The sequence below is a fragment of the Mixophyes fleayi genome, chromosome 4 (genome assembly GCF_038048845.1).
Source record: "Mixophyes fleayi isolate aMixFle1 chromosome 4, aMixFle1.hap1, whole genome shotgun sequence".
NCBI classification, from domain to species: domain Eukaryota; kingdom Metazoa; phylum Chordata; class Amphibia; order Anura; family Limnodynastidae; genus Mixophyes; species Mixophyes fleayi.
In genome coordinates, this window is record NC_134405.1 from 14,710,900 (window position 1) to 14,729,092 (window position 18,193).

At 46.3% G+C, this 18,193-nt stretch overlaps 1 protein-coding gene across 4 annotated transcripts in view; it reads left to right on the forward strand.

Annotated features, from left to right (window-relative positions):
• The window catches only part of LOC142151046 (uncharacterized), a 219,974-nt gene that overhangs the window by 180,791 nt on the left and 20,990 nt on the right, over nt 1–18,193 (forward strand). For 2 of the 4 annotated variants that reach the window (XM_075206326.1, XM_075206328.1), the window contains exons 1-2: nt 10,533–10,581; nt 12,202–12,232. The exons of the other annotated variants lie outside the window; for them this stretch is intronic. The gene's annotated coding sequence lies outside the window, so the exon portion shown is untranslated. Of the gene's footprint in view, nt 1–10,532; nt 10,582–12,201; nt 12,233–18,193 lie in introns of those variants that run through there. 4 annotated transcript variants of the gene reach the window in all.

Sequence of the window (18,193 nt, forward strand, 5' to 3'; positions counted from 1 at the left end):
AGTTCTTCATCTATTGCAGCCGCCTTTCCCGTAGAGACTGGTTACGCTCACAGGTATTCGGATGCCCCCAGGTCTTATACTCAGTGTAGTACAAGTTTATGGTCGCACAGCAGCACACAGGAATGGGAGGTAATAACGCGGAGTTAGGGACAGGCCAGAGGTCTGCGGTCCAGAACTGAGTTGATAATGTCTGACTGGCGTAAACTGAGAACAGACGGGAACGTCAGATACAATCAGGGCCAGGGCCACAAATGATGATTCAAGTCCAGATAACAGGCAGAAGGTCAAGGCAACAAGCAAGTATCAAGGTCCAGGAAACAGGCAGAGTTCATACACAGAAGTCAATACAAAAGTCTTTCACCAGATACAGCACAGGAGCAGGTCAGCTAAGTGGAAACAGGACGCTATAACCGGCAGGGAGGCAAAGCCCTCCCTGCCTTAAATACAGAGACTGACCAATGGGGCAAGGAGAAATCCAGCTTGGGGCAATCAGCTTCAGGTGCTGACTAATTAATAATACCCCTATCTAGTTGCGCACGTGCCCTGCTGCCCTCAATGCTGGGATGCGGTGCTACAGACCAGAGCATCCTGATCGTTGCCTAGGCAACGGTCGGGAGAGAACAGGAAGTGACGTTGCGGTCGTCATGGAGACGGCTGGGACGCGTCCTGTGGGCATGGAGAGTCGCAGCGTCGAGGCACCGCTGCGTCTTGTGACATGAACAAATTAGTGCAAACAGCAACATGACTATAAAGTAGAGGCTTGTAGTAGACAGAGGAAACAGAACGGCCAGCCTATGGAGGATAGTAGGTGAGGTAAGTACTATATACAGTCTACAAAGTCAGAATATATAGAAAATATATATAGAAAACAGTTACGGTTAGGATAGGGGTTGTGTTTTTGTTCTTTTTTAAATATTAAAGAAAAACATATTAGATGCCAGTCATCACCATCAACTTGATGATGACGTGCGTCTCACTACCGCATGATAAGCTTAAATTACGCACATAACGTGTACCTTCCTCCAGCATCCGTGTATTTTACATAGTATGCAGTTGCAGCGATCTTAAGATACCTTGCATACTATGTAAAATGCTTTGTTTTTTAGGACACATTTTACATCTGCATTTTGGAGGCAAGATGTGTAAATTGTACATGAGGCCCTGTGTGACCTCTTTTCATGAGCCGTAGAGCCCTGGTCAGTGATTGTCAGAAGTTCCTCTGATCCAACTTCCTACGACTACTAAGTGACCTCACACAATACGGTACGGCTTCTAATGGTCCTCTTGTGGCCAGGTGTCTTGGCTGTCACTGACACCTATTTGGTGCATTGTGTTCTAATTGAAATCTGGGGATTTCTGGAAATATTTGGTTTAACATTAATTCCAGAAATTGAGATATTTTTCTGCCTTCAATTATATGAAATATAAGTGATTAGGGTGCTCTGACTCCCCATGCAGATTAATTCCAAGCAAGCTCAAATACATACATTTTATACACTGGATGCAATAGCAACCTGGCATCCTATACCTTCCAGGTCACACTAATATCTTACATGTGATAGACACAGATGGCTATACAGATATCACACATCTGATATCACCTTACACAAGTTACACTGGTCACACAAGCCTACGAAAATGTTCCCAGAGAGCTTGATGGTGCTGGAGAGCAACACAGTGCAAGGGAAGGAGCAGACATAAGATAGAGCTGTAAATCTGGATGATGAAACAGCGACCACAGGTGAGTTCAATGGATCACATAGTGAGGACCATGAACCTGAGGCTGGGAAGTGGTATCACATACGATAGGCAGAGTCAAACAACAGGCAATAGGGTCAGTCCAGGCAGCGATATACGAAGTCACAGTCACAAGCAATAAGGTCCATCCAGGCAGCAATCAGGGCTGGGCAGGTCATAGGCAAAAGTCAAAATTTAGTATCAAACTGGAGCAGAATATTCACAGGGTTTATAAACAAACAGCAGCAGTAAGGACAATCGATGAACTGTACCGGTTGCAGGGAAAGGCAGTCTCTTAAAGGTCAGCCACAGGTCATTGGGATCCAGGAGTTAGTAGTACAGAGGTACTGCAGGCCATCTTCAATATAATGGAGTCCCAACACCAATCATCCCTCCTGAATCTCTGGAAGGAATTGGACTCTTATGCCATGCTCTCGGGCTACAAATCTCCCATGTGTTTCCTTCCTATCCCCTCTTCCCTCCTACTTAGACAGGTCAGGAGTAACAAGGTGGATTTGTAGAGACCATCTGCAGCTATGCCGCACCTCATACAGCAGGTGTTCAGCCTGTCAGTGTCTCTCTGGTGTAAGAGCAGGTATACCAAGTGACCATTATTATAGAGGTATTCATGCTTACATATAATAAACATTTCTCCCTTTACTGTCCTGTTCTGTCTTCAGTAGTCTTCCTGCCCCTTCTTCTTTCAGTCACTCTTTATTTTCCAAATACAGTTCTCCTGTACTGCGGAGTCGAAAGCATCTTTATTAGGGGCTGCTTATACTGTCAGTTTAGGGTCAGGATTTGTTTTTTAGTGATTGGTGGGTTATCCTGGTGAGGAGGGATAGGGTGAGGGGAGGATTGGTGCTAGATAGTCTGTTATTGTCCACCTGCAGTACTTTTACGGTGGTCAGAATTGGGTAAGATCGGGTTTCTAAGTAACACCGCTCACGTGGAGCTGAGACCCCAGAGAGGTGGACAGTAATCATTTTTATTATTATTACTATTTTTACCTCTAGCACCTGATAAACCCAGTGATCACTTGGTCATTGAGGTACCCCTGCAGGATTGATAGCTCCTGGGTCTGAGTTATCTCTCACAAGAAATCGAGAGGAAAATGAAAAAACTTTAAAAAAGTTTTTGGACTTAAACCAGAGTTGATATTTCAGATGCAGGTGAACAGTGAAGTAAAACAAACCATATCAGTGCCCCCAACACTTGACCTGTTGGAGTTGCACCAGTCTAAAAAGCAAAACAAAAAAGATGAAACCATGTACACACAGTTACATCATAGACCCTATACCTTTACCTAAACTATAGGAAACAGAACATAGAGACCGAAACGTTGACTACAATATAAAGGAAGTGGATTGAAAGTAAAGGATACTCTATTTGTTTTAAATGGTGAGTGTCCTCTCTACTTTTTGAATATGTACTGGCTGCTATGGAAATGAGAACTATTGTGGAGCACCCCAGAGGATTTACTAGGATATACCTGTATAAGGGAGCAGCTTACAGTTTTCCTGTTATCTAAATAAACATAATAGGATAATTACAATATAGATGAATGTTAGAAAGCCATTTCTGTCAGGACAAAAACACCACATCATCATCACCATTTATATAGCGCCACTGATTCCGCATTAACTAATATACCCACATAGAGAGAGAGAAAGACTAGGGTCAATTTTGATTTCAGCCAATTAACCTACTATTAACTTTTTGGAGTGTGGGAGGAAACCGGAGCACCCGGAGGTAACCCACGCAAACACGGGGAGAACATACAAACTCCACACAGATAAGGCCATGTTTGGGAATTGAACTCATGACCCCAGCGCTGTGAGGCAGAAGTGCTAACCACTGAGCCACCGTGCTGCCCATACATAAGATTCACCCGGATATATGGACGAATAAATACATTATTGTACATTTTACCACCATATAGAAACATGACTGAAACAAGGGGCTGAGGATTTAGAGAAACTCTGGCCGTAAACACTTTATAGGGAATTTCTTTGAAACATGACACACAGCAAGGATCAGCAAATCAGCTCTATGTCTCCATAGCATGTCTGACAGCGGGATCCAGAGTCCACTCTCCCTGGTGGTCTAGTGCCTGTAATATGTCTTCTATGTAACACCCATCTATAATAAATCTGTCATACGGCTCTCATTCGGCTTCCACAACCGAGGACCAAGACGCTCACCTGTTCCCCATTGAAGCATTTTTCAGTTGCTGGCGTCCTGGCTTTGGTCCTGCGCATGCACAGACTCTAAGCCTTTGTGTCCTCTGCAGATTTCCCATTGGTTCTCAGTTCTGGCTCCAAACTTGAAACGGCACTTCCCCCTTCTCCTCAGTGCCTGTTGATCAAGTTACCTGCCTGATTAGACTTAGTCTGTCTCCTGTTTACTTTGGATCCTCTATGCTATGCAGAGGGGTCTCCAGTGACTGCAGCAATTGAAGGCTGGCCGGCTGCTGAACAGACTAGGGCTGAATAACATTAGGAGAAAGAAAAACTCTGTAATGCAGATTTCAAAATATTTAAGATTCAATTATTTATTGATATTTTATTAATACACTTATCCTGATCACTGAGGGCTAGCAAAATAATTGAAAAAATCGTTATGTGTGCAACATACAGTGAATTAGGGCGATTTAAAAATTGTGCTTATATTATTATTAATTTTTATTTATAAGCCGCCACAAGGTGTCCGTAGCGCCGTACAGGGACAAACAAATTACAATACAATGAGAGTGTCACTCACCGGACTGTGAGTGCCATTTCTCCTGTGTTCAGGAACCGTGGCCGTCCGCCATCCTGAGGGTCTGCGCATGTGCAGCCCTTATGAAACCTTCAGTACCTGTTGCTTTTAATTAATTGGATGATCAGGCAACCCTCCCTATTTAAACCACCTGTGATCATTACCTAGTTGCCCGATCTTGGAGTCTCATTCCCCATGAGCCTCTGAAGGTGTTCCTGTGTTTCCTCGTGTATTCAGCTCCAGCTGATTCCTGTCTACTACGATTGTGGTTACCAGACCACTTCAACTCTCCTGTGTTCATAGTGTCTGCACTCAGCTGCCTTCGCTACTACTGCCGGATTCCAGACCGCCTCTACTCTCCTGTGTTCAGCGTGTCTCCCCTCCGCTGCCTTCGCTACTACTGCCGGATTCCAGACCGCCTCTACTCTCCCGTGTTCAGCGTGTCTCCCCTCCTCTGCCTCCGCTACTACTGCCGGATACCAGACAGCCTCAACTCTCCCGTGTTCATCATGTTTCCAGTTTTACTTACTACTGCTTCCTGAGTATTGCTCCTTTGATTACCGGTTACCTTTCGTGCGCTGCACCAACCTGATTACCGCTTCCATCCTCCAGTGGTCTCTCCTCCTGCCGGCGTTCAGCCGTTCAGGTATCCCTGCACTTCTCCTTGACAGCCTGCTCTCCTGAACCGCGGTATGCATACTTTCCATTGACTTTGCTACTGTATTGCATATCCGTCTGGACTGTGTTGTGTTCATCTCCGGAGTCTTCCATCTACTGAAGCTATTGTTACTATTGACTTTGTTTCCTATTACCTGGATCTCTATAGTGACTTTGTATACTTCAAGCAGCGCTTGTCAGTTATTATTGTATTGTGGTTATCATCGTGGGATCAAGTTCCGTGTGCCGCCCGTGTATCCTCTGTATTCCATTCATCTCCTCGTGCCTCTCCTCACATATACATAGCAGTGGTACAGCTTGCTGAACGCAGACCACAGACTCCTGTTTCCCATTGGCACCAGTTTCAAGTCTCCTCTCACATAAGCAGTGGTACAACTTGCTGTACGCAGACCACTGACTCTCCTCACGTTTACTTGTCCATCTGGTTCCTCGTGTTCATACATCTAAGTCATTACCAGTTGCTGCTAGTCATAGACTTTCTTTGAGCATTCTCTCACCATCTGCTGATTCTCCTGTTCCGTTGTCACCCTGCTACCAGAGGACCATAGTACCAGCTATATTACTCTGGTAAGAACATCATCTGGTGATATCCTGGGCAAAGACTCCTAGTGCCCGTGACAGAGAGACAGCACAGTACAGTAAACACAGTAACTCAATAAGCTCAATGCACAGCTAGAGAGGGCGGGGAAGGAAGAGGGAGGATCCGCAAACGAGGGGGCCCAAGAAGGAGGGCGCGGAAGACAGGGAGACCCCCAGCGGGGAGGAGGGAGCGAGAGTGGACGTGGGGTGGAGGACCCTCGAGGAGGAGGGCTAAGTAGCCGGAGAGCAGAGTTAGAAGTGGTGGAAACAGGAGGAGAGATGGCCCTGCTCAGAGGAGCGTACAACCTAAGGGGAGGGGTGGACAGACAGAGAGATGCAGGGGAGAGAGGGAGAGTAGGGGGACGGAGGCAGAAGATAAGGTAAGAAGTTAAGTGGGAGACAGAAAGGCTTTAAGAAAAAGGTGAGTTTTTAGGGCCCGCTTGAAACTGGACAGATTAGGGGAAGTTGTGATGGAGGGAGGAAGCTTGTTCCAGTGGAGGGGGGCAGCGCGGGCGAAGTCTTGGATACGTGCATGGGAGGAGGTTATAAGGGGGGAAGAGAGGCGACGGTCAGAGGCAGAACGGAGAGGGCGGGATGAAGCATGAATAGAGAGGAGGGAGGAGATGTAGGGCGCGGTGGAGTTGGCGAAGGCCTTGTAGGTGAGTGTGAGGAGTTTAAAGAGGATTCTGAAGGGGAATGGGAGCCAGTGAAGGGCTAGGTAGAGGGGGGAGACAGAAGAGGAGCGGCGAGAAAGGAAAATAAGCCTAGCGGCAGCGTTAAGAACAGATCGAAGGGGAGCGAGATGAGAGCGGGGAGGCCAGTGAGGAGGTTGCAGTAGTCCAGGTGGGAGATGATCAGAGAGTGGATAAGACATTTGGTGGCATCTTGGGAGAGGAAGGGCCGGATGCGAGCGATGTTACGCAGCTGGAAGCGGCAGGATTTAGCAAGAGAGGATGTGGGGGCCAAAGGAGAGAGAGGAGTCGAGGATGACACTAAGGCAGCGAAGTTGGGGGACAGGGGAGATAGAGGTGTTGTCGACAGTGATGGAGAGGTCAGAAGGGGATGAGGTATGAGAGGGAGGAAAAATGATGAGCTCAGTTTTGACAAGGTTAAGTTTGAGGAATCGAGAGGACATCCAGGAGGAGATGGCAGAGAGGCAGTCGGACACCCTAGAGAGGAGGGAGGGAGAGAGATCAGGAGAGGAGAGGTATAGTTGAGTGTCGTCAGCGTAAAGGTGGTAGCTGAAGCCGAAGGAGCTGATGAGTTCACCCAGGGAGGAGGTGTATAGAGAGAAGAGTAAGGGTCCCAGAACAGAGCCCTGAGGGACCCCAACTGGAAGGGTGGACGGGGGGGAGAGAGACCCAGAGGTGGTGACAGAGAAGGATCGGTGAGTAAGGTAAGAGTTGAACCAGGACAGGACTGGGCCGGAGAGGCCGAAAGCTGGAGGTTGTGAAGGAGGAGGAGGTGGTCAACGGTGTCGAAGGCTGCAGAGAGGTCAAGGAGGATGAGAAGGGAGAAGTGGCCCCTGGCTTTAGCAGAGAGGAGGTCATTGGTGACTTTAGCCAGGGCAGTTTCAGTGGAGTGGAGGGGGCGGAAACCAGACTGGAGAGGATCAAGGAGGGAGTGTTTAGAAAGGTAGGAGTTGAGACGGCTGCAGACGAGCCTCTCGAGAATTTTGGAGGCAAAGGGGAGAAGAGATATGGGGCGATAGTTCGAGAGAGAAGTGGGTTCGAGATTAGGTTTCCTAAGAATGGGGGATACGAGAGCATGTTTGAAGGAGGAGGGGAAGATGCCAGTGGAGAGAGAGAGATTAAAGAGGTGAGCGAGGTGGGAGCAGGTGGTGGGGGAAAGGGAGCGAAGAAGGTGGGAGGGGATGGGATCCAGGGGACAGGTAGTGGGGGGGGGAGGAAATGAGAGAGTAGACTTCCTCGTCGGTGGTGGGGCGGAAGGAGTGGAGGTGGTTGGGGGGGGGAGGACGGAAGAGTGGGAGGGGTGAAAGAGAGAGTGGAGGAGGAGATTTCAAGTCGGATGGCCTCGATTTTAGAGGAGAAGAAGGAGGCGAAATAGGAGGCAGTCAGGGAGGAGGGAGGGGGGGGAGGGGAGGGAGAGTGCTGATGGTGGCGAAGAGGCGGCGGGGGTTAGAGGACTGGGAAGAGATGAGGGATTTAAAGAAAGATTGTTTAGAGAGTGAGAGGGCAGAGCTGTAGGATGAAAGGATGAATTTAAAGTGGAGGAAGTCAGCCAGGGAGCGGGATTTTCTCCAATGACGTTCAGCGGTACGGGAGCATTTTTGGAGGAAGCGGGTAAATTTGGAGTGCCAGGGTTGGGGTTTGGAGCAGCGGGGGTGGACGGAGTGGGCAGGGGCGACCGCATCCAGAGCGGAGGTGAGGGTGTGATTGTAGAGGGAGACCGCCTGGTTGGGGCAGGCCTGGTAGGAAAGGGGAGAAAGGAGGGTATCGAGAGAGGAGGACAGAGAGGCAGGGTCAAGTGCGTCAAGGTTGCGTATGGACAGAGTAGGTTTGGGCAGGGGGAGGGGAGCAGGAGAAGAGGAGAGAGAGAAGGAGAGGAGATGGTGGTCGGATAGAGGAAAGGGAGAGATGGAGAAGTCAGAGAGTCTACATAGGTAGGAGAAGACAAGATCAAGGGAGTGACCAAGGCAGTGGGTAGAGGAGGAGGTCCATTGGGTGAGACCAAGGGAGGAAGAGAGGGTGAGCAGTTTGCTGGAAGCAGGGTAGGTGGGTTTGTCGATGGGGATGTTAAAGTCACCGAGAATGATCGAGGGGAGATCGGAGGAGAGGTGATAAGGAAGCCAGCTAGCAAAGTTGTCAAGGAAGAGGGAGGTGGGGCCAGGGGGGCGGTAGATGACAGTGACGCGGAGGTGGATGGGGTAGAAGAGGCGGATGGAGTGAGCTTCAAAGGAGGAGAGGGAGGGTTCAGGGGGAATGACACGAAAAGTACAGGTGGAGGAGAGGAGGAGGCCCACTCCAGCACCTGGGCGGGCACCAGGCCTGGCGGAGTGGATGAAGGAGAGGCCACCATAGGAGAGGGCAGCAGGGGAAGTAGTATCAGAATCGAAGAGCCAGGTTTCAGTAACGACAAGAAGGTTAAAGGAGTTGGATAGAAAGAGGTCGTGGATAGCAGTCAGCTTGTTGCGGACGGATCTGGCATTCCAGAGGGCACAGAAGAAAGAGGGAGAGGAGAAGGGGGAAATGGGGATGAGGTTAGCAAGATGAGCAGCGCGCGGGGGAGGGCGGGGAGGAATAGTGAGATAGTGGGGACAGTGAAAAACAGGTAAAACAATGGCAGGAAGACAATGATAAGAAAGAAGACAATAACGAATTAAGGCGTGGAGGGCATGGAACAACAGTACAGTGAGATAATAAGGACAATATTGGTGTATCAAATAACTTATATTGGTGTATCAAAAAAAGAGGTCCTAATCTGATCATTTACTGCTGCTATAAAGTTATATTTTTATCTGGAATCAACCCAAATCTATAATTTCCATATAATGTGACTGTTCATTACATCATATATACAGTAAACAATGGAGGGCCATCTAATGGTTGACGGATTCAATATCACTTAAGTGGTCAGGTCCTATTTACTCCTTCAGAGAACAGCTAATAGTATTTCATAATGTGGCTCTGACTCACTATGATACCTGTTCTTAATTGTAATAAAGGATTTGATAGCTATGTCAGTGGTGGAACATGATATCTCATTACACCATATATGATATAACTTGTGTGTAAAAGATTACTATCTAACAGACAGCCTCCATAAAGCTACTAGCGAAACGCGCGTCAGCGTTCACCTTGTTGCTCCATCTATAGATCATTATTTTGCTGCTAGGAAAACCCATGAATATTTGAAGACTTTAACATAGTTTTGCAATAATAATGATTTGGGGGATCAATAACAATCTCTGCTGCTCTCCTACTAGGATAGACAGGATACAGAGTCTACCCCCAAACTTAAGTTCTACAGGCTCAATTGCACCTATGTTAGGTAGTAATTAATAGAGGACAGTCTTCTATCTCCCAAGTAAGATGTTATATAGTAATCTCCAGTCTATCTACCTCCCCCCTCATGATACACCAGAAATAACATACACACATATAATGCACACAAGAACAACATATATATACATACATACATACAGGACACACACACAGGAATAACACACATACATACATACATATATACATACATACATACATACATACATACATACACACACATACATACATACATACACACACATACATACATACATACATACAGGACACACACACATACAGGACACACATACATACACACATACATACATACATACACACACACATACATACATACAGGAATAACACACACACATACATACAGGACACACAGACCTTTGTACAATATCATTCCCCTACAGGTCTGATTACCTCCAGTCTCTCAGTAAGTTGCCCATAGATGGGTGTGGCGGGGGGCGGAGCCCGCAGTACACGCTCCTCCTACTAGTGGGAGTTGCTCAGCAGCAGCAGGAACCAATCAGGGAGAGGCTCTGTGACATCTGCAGGGAAATATAAACAATGTCTCCAACACAGAACATCCTAAATCTGATTGTAACAGTTTAATCACCATCGTAAAATAAATAGTATTACTGTCTTGTCCTCGATACTGGCGGCGGCCATTTTCCCTTAGTCTCCCAGACACACTATTGTCGCCGCTTACACTGTACAGGGGGCGTGGCCACGTACTCCTCAGACTCCATGTCTGAACCTGGAGCGCCGCCCTCAGTCGTCCATATACAACATCCGGGCCCTGTACAAGGCTGAGGTAATATCTCCTATAATAATAATATATCAGACAGCAGGAATTACCCCCATATAGTTGCCCCATGTTTATGTGCAGCCTCCCGGCCATCAGGACCTCATACATGCGGCTGAGCTCTCACATCAGCTGCTACATAATCCTCATTGTGCTGCAGCCAGCAGAATCCATCCCCCTTCCACCCCTTATACATATCACATAGACTATTATCTTATGTCCCCACAGACACCAGCACCTCCCTTCCCACCATACATTTCATCACCATCAGTCCCCGCAGACACAGCCAGGATCACATTGTTACAGTCTGACTGTGTCCTGCTGCAAAGCCCCCAGTGGTTATTCCTCAGACCTAATACTACACTCACCCCCCACCTATCATGTGATCCACATCCATAAACACCTCCATATACATACACAGTTCTTACACAAGGACAGAGTGGTCCATGTGTGCCCATCCCACAGTGCCCCTGGTACCGTCCCACGTGGCCCCTCGTGCCGTACCACAGGGCCCCCTCGTACCGTCCCACAGGGCCCCTCGTACAGTCCCGCAGTGCCCCTCGCGCCGTCCCACGGGGCCCCTCGCTCCGTCCCGCAGTGCCCCTCGTACCCACAGGGCCCCTCGCACCCTCCCACAGGGCCCCTCGCACCCTCCCACAGGACCCCTCGTACCCTCCCACAGTGCCCCTCGTACCCTCCCACAGTGCCCCTCTCGCCGGCCCACAGGGCCCCTCGCGCCGTCCCACAGTGCCCCTCACACCGTCCCACAGGGCCCCCTCGCACCATCCCAATATACTTTGTTCCCCCCATTGTAATTGTCACAGTATAGACCCCATTCCATCGTAGGTACAGTATAGGGTCTACTGCCCATGTTACGTCCACATTCCCAGTCTCCCTCTTACACTCAATATACAAGGACAGCTCATCTGCAATATACTAAGACCAGAGGGTATATTTATGAAGCAACATTATGCTGTGTTTTTTAAAACATCAGTTTTATTAACGACAAAACCAACCAGATATTGTCTGTAATCAAATGAATATTAAATAAATATGCCCCCAGGATTCCCTTACACACTCATACAAACTGACACCATTTGTTTGCATTATACATATATAACACTCTATGTAGGCCGTTAAATATAAATAATGAAGGCAAATCGAGATGCACTGATACTATTTAAGAAATTTTTATTGCTTTATTGCTATGTTTTAAAATGATTTTTCTTTTTTTGTGTGTGAGTAACTTTATTATAACCAGCCTGATAAAACCTAGGAATAGTAAAATGTGTTAGTAAAATGCAGATATAGAGCTGATTAGCTGATCCTTGCTGTGTGTCATGTGTCATAGAAATTCCATATAAAGTGTTTACGGCCAGAGTTTCTCTAAACCCTCATTACCAGATTCAGTCATGTTTGTAAAATGTACAATAATGTCTATTCGTGTATCTAGGTGAATCCTATATGGTTTTTTTCATGACAGAAATGGCTTTCTATTGGTTGCATTCTATATAAGTATATCCTAAAATGTATTCCCCAGTTCTCCCATATCTATAAATGTTATTTATATATATATATATATATATATGTATGTATGTATGTATGTATGTATGTATGTAACCCCAACAGGTCAAGTCGCAGTTGAAATATCAACTCTGGTGTAAGTATAAAAATCTTGCGTAAACTCTTTTTTTCTTCTTTCTTTCTTTTTCTTGTGAGAGATAACTCAGACCCAGGAGCTTTCAATCCTGCAGGGGCACCTCAGTGACCAAGTGATCCCCGGGGTGGACCGGATGCTGGAAGTATATATATATATATATATATAATATATATATCACAGGAATAATAATGATTCCTGTCCACCTCTCTGGGGTCTCGGCTCCACGTGAGCGACGTTACTTAGAAACCTGATCTGACCCAGTCCAGCCCACGGTGCTCCCACCCTGTTACTCCTGACCTGTCCATGTTGGAGGGAAGAGGGGATAGGAAGGAAACACAGAGAAGATTTATAGCCCGAGAGCGGCATAAGAGTAATTCCTTCCAGAGATTCAGGAGGGATGATTGGGTTTCATAACCAGAAGCAGGATATCCGGTTTGTTGAAACCATTGCTTGAGGGTTATTGTACAGAGCGGACACTGCTGATAATAATTTTCCCAAAACACCCATTGAAGATAACGTGTAGAACATGAATGCCCACTAAATGCTGCTAAATGCCTAGGAGGGCTGGGAGTTTCTGGCTATTATTATTATTATTATCATTTATTTGTTAGGCGCCACAAGATTTCCGAAGCGCCGTACACAGTACAAACAGTAGACTATACAGGGTGAAACAGTACAGAAAAATAAACAAAAATACCAATACTTCAGAAACTCCAGGCAGGCTGCTGCAATAAGCATGGAGCAGAAGAACACGTGAGGAGACAGGAGGGAAAAGGGCCCTGCTCATGTGAGCTTACATCCTAAAGGAGGGTAGACAGAACCAGGCACAAGGGGAGCCAGAAGAGAGAAGGGAGAACTAGTGGAGGAGGTGAGGTGGTTAAGTAGATGGTTGGTAGGCTTTGCGAAAGAGGTGAGTTTTCAGTGCACGTTTGAAGCAGCACAGAGTAGGAGAGAGACGGATGGAACGAGGGAGGTCGTTCCAGTGAAGGGGGGCTGCACGGGACAAGTTTTGGATTCTGGAGTGTGAAGAAGTGATAAGAGAGCAGGAGAGGCGGCGATCATTGGCTGAGCGCAGGGAGCGGGCAGGAGTGTGTATGGAGAGGAGGTTAGAGATGTAGGGGCAGTAGAGTGGGAGAGAGCCTTGTATGTGGTGGTGAGGAGTTTGAAGAGGATTCTATAGGGGAAGTGAAGCCAGTGTAGGACGAGGCAGAGGAGGAGCGGCGTGAGAGGAAGATGAGTCTTGCAGCCTCGTTGAGTATAGAGCGGAGGGGGGAGAGATGGGAGTGGGGGAGGCCAGTGAGGAGAAGGTTGCAATAATCCAGGTGGGAGATGATGAGTGCGTGGATGATGGTTTTGGTGGCATCCTGAGAGAGGAAGGGACGGATGCGGGCGATGTTGCGTAGTTGGAAGCGACTGATATTGTAGATGATATAATTGTACACCTCGTGTTGTCTGACACCTGCTTGCTTTGGACAACCCCAATTTGGTTTGGGGAAAAACAGAATTTAGATGGGTAGCCAAAATATTAGCATCGATTTTTAAATTGACGTTTAGTAGTGAGGATGGCCTTATAGTTACTACATGACTGTGGGCCTGGTTTAGGGTGACGACGGTGTTGACCTTGGTTGTTGCAAAGTAAGATGCTGCCCTCTGTAATATATTGTTAAACAGGTTGGTTAAATTTGGGGGCTAATATGTTTGCTAATTTTTATAAAATTGGGAAGTTAAGCTGTCTGGGCTGTAAGCTGAGGCTGGTTTTATGGATTTAATTACCTGAAGTGTCTCTTCTACAGTGATTTCATCTTTAAGCACCTCCAAGCTCTCTGGGGACTTTTGAAGGCTCGTGTGAGATGGGAGATTTGGAGTTGTAAAATCTGAAATTCTCCACAACTATCTAAGATGGTTCTTAAGTGACTTAATTTTGTAACCTTTTTGTTGGAGTAGGTTCGCTAGAATGGGGTCACACTTGTGATGTTATAATGAAGTCCACTGAGTGTTCGTGTCCACCAAATAGTGTGTATGTGTGTGTGTGTGTATGTATGTATGTATGTATATATATATATATATATAAATATATATATATATATATATATATATATACAAGTTAACCCATGCATGATACTCATGCATTCTAGTCAAATCAAGCTACTTAAGGTGTTAAAAAGGTTCTTGTCATGCATTTCGGCCATAGCCCAGGCCTCAACCACCAACCACTCCCCACTGTCACCCCCGGCAACCACCAACCACTCCCAACTGTTACTTCTCCTTCAAGAAATATATATATATATTTTTAAAATCTTTATAAACACTTTTAACAATTAACAAATTAAATTAACAAATTAAAAACATCCTAGTATACCAAATTTCAGCCCTTTCTGAACTTTTTTTCCCCACATACACTAAGAATTTAGTAGGTCAGTGTATAACTCCGCCCAGCAGGTGGTGCTGCAGCTTGGTTTTATTTTTTCCACACACAAACAGACTAACACACGCCACTAGACATTTATATTATAGATATATATATAATATATACAGTTCCCACATACTGCTTCCAGGTCCTCCTATTCCACATTGTTGTGCCCCCAGTTCCTCCTATGCCCGATAGTTGTGCCCCCAGTTCTTTATATGCATAACAGTTGTGCCCCCAAGTTCCTCCTATGCCTCATACTTTCCTCTGGAGTGCGCATCTATCATCCACAGGAGCTGCCTCACTAAAGCAGCCGTAGATAACCAAACACACAGCAGCTCCATTTCAGTCATCTTCGGCTTCTTTAGTTTAACAGCTGGGGAGTGCCAGACAGAAGTGGTTGATGTCTCATTTTTGGCACGCGTGCCGGGGGTTGCCGACCCCTGGCCTAGAGTTTCATTATTAAACCCTCTATTCATAACTGCAATAGTGAAGGTTTTATACCATTTTAACAATTGGATCAGTTAACAAATAGAAATTAATAAAGGGGTGTCTGGACAGTCCACTGAAGAGCATCTATAGAGGCCAGGAGTAGAGGAAGTGAGTCCAGTGTAAGCTAGGCTGGGGATAGGAGACATCTCCACCAAGATATATTTAAGAAGAGAAGGTCCAGGGCTCAAGAACAAATCCTGCGACTTGCACACAGTGAGGGCCTACTGAAAACCAAGGGTACAATGTACAGGTCTTAAATGTTGGTGTTTGTAAAATGGTGTACTTGCCTAGGTGTGATCCTTTACATATAGAGAGAACACGTTGAATAATTGCCCAGATAATGTGGAAACTTTATTGGAGGAGCCCTGGTCCTAGACTGGGGTCCTCCAGGCTCGAGCCCACAGGGTCAAAGTTTCCGAAAAGTGGCATGGCTGCTCATTGTTGTGTTGGGCTCCAGACATGCCTTGGTGGGGGTATGCCTAGGGCTCTGTTGGGGAGGTACAGTATGTCATGGTTACTGCTGGACCGGGTGCTTTGTGCACCCGCTGCTGGTGTGTGCAGTATTTCCAGGGTTATTTCACTGAAGGGATAGGCATGCCCCCATCATGGTGTGACCACAACCTGGAGCAGCCATGCCTCTTTGTAGCAGTGCACCACTTTGTCCCAACAAGACAAAACTAAATGTTTGGCAGTATGTCTGTCTATAGTGAACATTGTATATTGGGTGTATGATATCAATGTGACCTATGTATTGTGATGAGCAATGTGACCTAGTATCAGGGCTGTCCAAGAGCAACTTTGGAACCCAGCATGGCTGCGTTTTGGGCCATTCTCAGACTCCATGTGCAGATTTGTTTTGTTTTACGTTTTGTTTTTTTACCCATTTATTGAAAACGTCAGGCACAATCACAAAAAGGAGGTCACATCAAAGTAGAACAACAACAGTAGAGTTGACAAACACAATAAAAAACAATACATGTAGTAGCAAGTAAAAAAAAAAGCTAAAAGAACTCTAGCAACAATGAAATAAACAAAGCTAATTAAGAAACAAGAACACAGATGTGCTTGTAGTCATTTTTAATTTTATCAGAGTAAAAGGAAAGGGGGGGAACAGGTAAGAGAGAGTGAAGGAGAGAAGGGTGGGGGTCCCTCAGGAAGGGGGGGGGGATAACATAAGAGGGAACACAAGGGACAGAGCCACCAAAGAGCAGGACAGCATTAGGAATAGAGGGACTACATATTAGTAAGATTGGTCCAAGGAGTCCACAATTTAAAAAAGAAGTTAACCGAATTTCTCAGCATGCTAGTCTTACACTTTATCTCGTAAGGAAGCCACATCTTTACCTTAAGGACTTACATAGTAATGATCTTTCCAGGAAATAGCTAATAAACAAATGGCTGCACTGAAGATGTGTCTGCTGAGTTTGATAGAGTGATTTTACAGGTGGTCCTGAAAGGGCAGGGGTATAAGGGCATGTTGCAGGAGGAAAAAGAGAACAGTAGCTGTGAGAGTGTTGACAAAGACGTGAACTTCCGACCAGAACCTCTGCAAGACCACCAAATATGGTAAAACGAACCAGGATCCTGGCACCCTCTTCATCAAAGGAGAGAGGAGTTGGGAAATATTTTATGTAGTTTGGTCAGAACCAGGTACCAACGAGACAGGAATTTATAGGCCTTTTCCTTATCCCTAACATTAAGAGAAGATTTGGAGATCCCTTCCCAGATGTCCGACCAGTCCTCCTTGTCCAGTACCTCACCAAGGTCCCCAACCCAATTCATAACATGAGAGGGTATGTGGGGGGTAAGAGAAGTAAGCGTAAAACGGTAAAGGGAGGAGATGAAGCGCTTGGACGAGGAAGCACATAAGGAGACAGCGGTCTGTCGAGATCCTGGGAAAGGAAAGACATTATAAATTTTACAGATACTGAAGAAAAGCTGTAGAAAGTGCGTATGTGTCACAAAGAGTAGCAACAGTGGTTAAGACGCCTTGCACTGCGAGTTCAATGATAAAATGAAGTCCAGATACAACCCAAGCAGATAAAGGATGAGGGTGAAGACCTGTAGAGAAATCGGGGTTATAACAGAGAGGGTCAAGAGGAGACAGTGAAAGGCCTATTTATAAATTTAGAAATACAATTACAGCAAGACCAAATTATACTGAAGTTAATGACTGGATGGGAATGGGGAACGTGTATCAGATGTGTGAGATCGGTGTGACCAGGAATGCATTGGATACCAGGTTGCTATTGCCTCCAGTGTATAAAAATTGGGAATTGAGCCCATTTGGAATTAATCAGCACGGGGAATCAGAGCACCCTAATCACTTACATTTTGTAAGGCAGAAAAAATATCTAAATTTCTGGAATGAAATTTAAACAGAGACCATAAATTTTCAGAAGTCCCCAACTCGGGCATTTGTGACAGATTTCAATTGGAGCACAATGCACTAACTGGGTGTTGAGGATGGCCAAGACACCTGGCCACAAGAGGACCATTGGAAGCCATACGCAGGGGCGAACGCAGGATTTAGAAGGGGGGGTTTCTGCCCCCCCCCACTCCCAGAAAAAAAAAACTGTTGCGAGAGGGAGCTCCATTTCGGCGAGACTGAATTCTACAGCAGCCGCGGCGCTGTCAGAAAGCATGTATTATACTACAATACAGCACTGCCGCGGACGCTTCTTTGACAGCGCCATGGCTGCTGTACAGTACGTTGGTTCACAGAGGGGAGGGGTTTCTAGAGAACCAGAAACCCCCCCACCTGCGTGCGCCACTGATACGGTATTGTGTGAGGTCACTTAGCAGTCTTATGAAGCTGGATCAGAGGAACTTCTGAGAAACATTGACCAGGGCTCTACAGCTTATGAACAGAGGTCACACAGGGCCTCATGTAGAATTTGACGCATCTTGCCACCAAAATGCAGACATTAAATGTATCTTAAGATCGCTGTGACTACATACTACGTAAAAAACACAGATGCTGGAGGAAGATACACGTAAAGCGTATAATTTAAGCTTATCATGCAGTAGAGAGGCACTAGTCAAGTTGATGGTGATAAATG